The 5,391-nt window shown below is 39.3% G+C and overlaps 1 pseudogene; it reads right to left on the bottom strand.

The window, feature by feature from the left end:
* Positions 1-2,761: 2,761 nt before the first annotated feature.
* Positions 2,762-4,931, bottom strand: LOC123594304 (annotated as a pseudogene).
* Between the last annotated feature and the right edge of the window lie 460 nt (positions 4,932-5,391).

Here is a 5,391-nt window from a genome sequence, read left to right as displayed (position 1 = left end):
AATAACCCATTACAATCATGATTTGTTTTGATGCTCGAATTTCCCCAGGTTTGGCCAGTGAAAGCCCCTTGATTCCTGCTCCTGTGTCTTCTTGATATGTGTCTATTTTTCTTTGAAACCGTTTTTGGTGCAGCGAGATGTTCCTGCCTCTTTTTGTACTTCTGCTGTGCCAGCCCTGGAATCAGCCATTTTTCTGAGGAGACCAGGTTTCTTTTAGTATAGAATGGTATTTAGAATTGAGCCTGCACTTTGAACCACCATTTTCTACTGGAACTATAACTTGACAATTCCCTACATTTACCTTAACTTCAGTTACCCAATATGTAGAATTGGCATAAAAAATAGGAATTTCTTAATGGGTATGTGGCAAGGTTTAGACATAGTAAAGAAAGCATTTAGGACTGTGCTTGGCACATGGGTAATGTTTCATTTATTTATTACGTTATTTTTAAGTTTATTTATTTATTTTGAGAGAGACAGACAGACAGACAGAGACAGAGCATGAGCAGGGGAGGGGAAGAGACAGATGGAGAGAGAGAGAGAGAGAGAGAGAGAGAGAGAGAGAGAGAGAGAGAGAATCCCAAGCAGGCTCCACACCATCAGCACAGAGCCCGATGTGGGGCTGAAACCTATGAACTGTGGGATCATGACTGGAGCGAACCAAAGAGTCGGATGCTCATCTGACTGAGCCACTCGGGAGCCCCACATGGGTAATGTTTTAAAATGGGACATGTTGAGCATCACAATGAATAATAATAATAATGGATTATAAACCAATGAATAAAATAGGAATCTATAAGTATATTTGAAAACAAGCGGTAGCTGATATTATCATTATTTTTTTAGTTATTATTATCAAATACTCTGGATGTTGATAAGATCCACCTCTGGCAAAAAACCTCAGGATTCCAGTATTTGTCTTGTGAAATCCAGGCCAGATCAAGCATTGCAGAGCCTGCAAGAATAGAAACATGAAGAATGATTCCAGAAGGATGCCTCAGGACTTGATGACTGAGGCTTCAGTATTAGAGACAAACAACATGAAATGAAGAATATCAACCACTCCTAGAGCCTGATACTAGAACCCAGTACTTTCCTTGTCATGGTCCTAACAGCACCGCGTTATAAGCAGACAGGTATTTATCTGCCCGTTCATTCACCTGTGGCCTCATAGAAGTAACTTGTTTATGACTTATCCTTGACCCCCAAAATCAGTGCCTATCAGTATAGGAGACATCCAAGAAGTGTGTGCTGAATAAATGAGTAAATGAATGAATGAATGAATGTGTTGAGCAGTTTCTAATAGCTCGTCACGATAACTAACAAGAGGAGGAGATAAAGGCTGACCTATTCCATACTGGTCTGAGTCTAGAAGCCTGAAGCCTTAGTTGTATTGCCTCTTTGGATGATAGGCGTTCCCAGAAAGATAACCCTCCCCAGTTTCCATGTTTCCCAGAGTTGAAGTGGAAGCCCCATATGCACCAGACTGTGTATCCTAGACTGGTTCAAGGGACAGATAATTAATTCATTAAATATTTATGGATGATCATTTACTATAGGTCTTTCAGGGTTTGGGGGTACAGCTGAGAGCACAATAGTCAGATCCCCTGCTTTCATCAATATTTGGTTCTAGGGGGAGAGACAATGAACAAAGGGACTCATAAAATTTAGAATGGTGGAGAAATTAAAGCTTGATTAACAAATAGAGAATCATCCAGCATGTGTGTGTACAGAAGAAAGAGTGAATGTGGAGGTGAGAACTTGCTGGTTTCAGGGAACTTGGAGTAGTTTGTAATGGCTGGAAGTAGAGTAGGATACAGGCTGAGGGTTCAGGCAGGAAATTAGAAAGTAGAATCCACAAGAAAATGTCACTTAACTTCTCTGGGCCTAGTGGTTTTGACAAGAAAAGAGGGTTTTAAACATCTGAGAAAATGTGTGACAAATGTGTAAAGCTCCAATCTAAAATCATTAATGTTCTTTTCTGTTTTTAAACAATAATGACAATAATTATAGCTGGTAGTTTTGAGTATTGCTATTTGTTAGGCACTGTGCTAGTTGTTTTACATATTTATTTATTCCTCTATGAGGAACATTAGTGGGGATTTTCATACTTTACAATGTTGGATAGCAGTAGATGGCAGGTATTAGGATTAAATCCTGTCTAATTTCAAAGAGCTTGTTCTTTTGTTTGAACATTCTTTTTTCTATTTTCTTTATATATATATATATATATATATATATATATATATATATATATATTTTTTTTTAAGTTTATTTAATTTGAGAAAGACAGAGACAGCACATGCCAGTGAGGGGCAGCGAGAGAAGGAGAGAGATACCCAAGCAGGCTCCATGATGTCAGCTTAGAACCTGATGTGGGGCTTGAACTTATGAAACGTGAGATCTCGACCTGAGCTGAAACCGAGAATTGGACGCTCAACCAACTGAGCCACCCAGGCACCCTTTTCTATTTTCTAAAAGTGGCACTCAGGCAAGAGGTGGAAACCAAGAACAATTGAATGGTACACAAAATGGCTATTAGGAAGATTAAATGACACAGCATTTACAGAATGCTTAGTAAAAGGGAAATCAGTTACATGTATTACTTATATTTTATTCTTAATTTTAAACTTTTATAATTTTTTATTTCATGGAGTTAAATTTTTTATCCCTCATGATTTTATTTATAATAATTTCTATTAAGCCTAAAGAAGTTGAATTATGCTTAATGAAATATATGGTATGTTTTGGGACAAAAATTTAAATGTCTAAGACGGTGGTATTTACAGAACGTTATAGGATGAAGACCTCGGATGATGTCATGTGCCATTCCCATTAATAAAGAGAAGTTCTTCCTGAACCCATCTTCCTCAATGTGGAAACCCTTGAGAGGTGCTGATTGTGCACTAGTGAGAATACCAGGTATAAATGGATATGTGTGTTTGTGATGGTGGTTTTAGTATATGAACATGAATTCTTAGATTCTCCTCCCTTCTAAAGGTAGAAAAGGTGGAGCTTAATCCCCTCCCTCTTGACTGTGAGATGGACTTAGTGACTTGCTTCTAAGAAATAAAATGAAGTGGAAGTGATGGTGTGCAACTTTAGGGATTGAGTCCTTCCTCACTTGGATCTGAAGGAAGCTGAGGGAAGCCAACTGCCATGTCATGAGGATACCCACCAGCCCTGTGGAGAGGCTCACCTGGTATGGAACTGAGGCCTCCTGCCAACAGCCCTGTGAGGCAGTCATGTTGTAAGTGGACCATCCAGCCCCACTCAAGTCCTCAGATGACCACCGGTCTGACTGACTTCTTGAAAGAAACCTCATGAGGCACACTGAGCCAGAACTGCCAGCTGAGCCATTCCTAGATATTTGATCTGCAGAAACTGGGTAAGATAGTAAATGCTCAAAAGATAATAAGCTTCTACATTTTGGGGGTAATTTTCTACACAGCATAGATAACTACTATACTGTGTGTTCATGGATGAATAAGAGAACAGTGTGAAGTACCCTTTCTAGACTTGATACTATTCACCTGGTGAAAGTCTATTATCTTGACTCAAGAGCTATGGCCACATTGCAGTAAGTCGCTATTGATAAAATCATTTCTGTCTTCCTGCCAGTTGCTGCTTTTTATGTCACAAGCATGTCAGGGTCTGTCCTACCGCTTAGCATAATTGCCTAGAATGTCTGTGATGAAGTTTGAGTTCAGTTTCAGTGAGATAGTTAGTAAGAGAAGGCTGTTAGTCTGGCTGTGGAGAAGCCCCAAAGAGTGATGTCTGCACAATACACTGTCTGGGTTTTGATTTGTTCTTTGTCCTAAAGAGTCAGAAACTATTTTATCAGAACATTTAGAACTCATAGACAATTGGCAGACTTGGGGGCCACACTATACAAACCATATTCATATTAGACTAATGTATAAATAAGAAAGCTTCTCTAAATTTACTATGTGCAGAGTAGAATTCTGGTGCTCTCATCCAGAGTTCCTCCTTTCTCTGAATGATAGCTTGGAGGCCATATTAGCAAATCAGAAGGTGGTTCAGTTAAGCTTGCAATTGAACCAAAAGTGGTGAGTCTTGAGGTACTGTAAGTCTTGATAGATAAACTGATACTACCTTGCCACATGTTGACTTAAGTAGTTTAACTCTCTGGGGGTATCTTATTACCAAGTCTTTAGGAGGTATCTCACTGTTGTCTTCACACATTACTGGTGTTGACCTTCCTTTCATAGTCTTCTTTAGGTCGTGGTAGGTTGGCAAGGTTATCTTCAGGAAATCCAGCTGTGGTATCTGGGGCTGTGGTTGCTCAGTCTGCACCCCATGAAGGCAATCTGCACCACAGATCACTGTATTCTCAAGGATGACCTCAAATGTATTCAGGTTGCAACAAGTCCCAATGATGCAACCACTTCTCAATATTACCTTTCTGCCCACACTGGCTTTTGATTCAATAACATTATTATCTTCCATTTTCATGGCTTGGGAATAACAGCCAATTTCAAACACATTATTAGTGCCAGTGATCATAGATATTTTAGTTCCAGATCTTCAGCATTAGGGGTGATATTATCAGGTTGAGCATTTATGATAAGCACCTACCTGTTCTTCTATTAGGTAACCCTCACCAATAACTATTGGCCTGGCTTCTGCAATAATTTGTGCTTTAGAGTGGATCACTGTCCTAGGTCCTATAGTTACATCACCCACATTTCACTTTCTACACACACAACTACTCTAAGGGCAACCTTTACACTCTTTTCAGCCTCCTCCACCATAGTTTGGCCCCTGTCTCTTATGGAATTAATTTTTGAAAATATTTTCCATAGCATATAATGCTAGTTTTGTATTTTCAATAGTGATAGGAAATTTCCTTTACATTGAGTTTGACTAAAAGATGATAGAATATAAATGGATGTATTAAGAAATACTAACACGAGGGGTGCCTGGCTGGCTCAGTCGGTTAGGTGTCTGACTTCCGCTCAGGTCATGATTTCACGGTTTGTGAATTCGAGCCCCGTCTCAGTGTCTGTACTGACAGCTCAGAGCCTGGATCCTGCTTTGTATTCTGTGTCTCCTTCTCTCTCTGCCCCTCCCCCACTTGTGTTCTGTCTCTCTCTCTCTGTCTCTCAAAAATAAATAACTGTAAAAATTAAAAAAAAGAAATACTAACATGGGCTTTGAATATATCTTTTAAGTCCTGGAGTTATATCACATGAATGATTGAGGTGTTGTTGAAAACATTGTTCTAAGTCAGGCTTTATAATGAGAAGTTTACTAGATAGCAGGTGGGGCTGCTAACAAATTTTTTTGTTAGAGATTCTCCCAGAAAGCCTCACAGTACCCTCGAAGTTTGCTTGAAAAGAAATCATGCCTCCAAAAATATCATCCACT

The sequence above is a fragment of the Leopardus geoffroyi genome, chromosome X (genome assembly GCF_018350155.1).
Source record: "Leopardus geoffroyi isolate Oge1 chromosome X, O.geoffroyi_Oge1_pat1.0, whole genome shotgun sequence".
In the NCBI taxonomy this organism is placed as follows: Eukaryota; Metazoa; Chordata; class Mammalia; order Carnivora; family Felidae; genus Leopardus; species Leopardus geoffroyi.
This window is presented reverse-complemented; position numbering and strand designations above follow the sequence as displayed.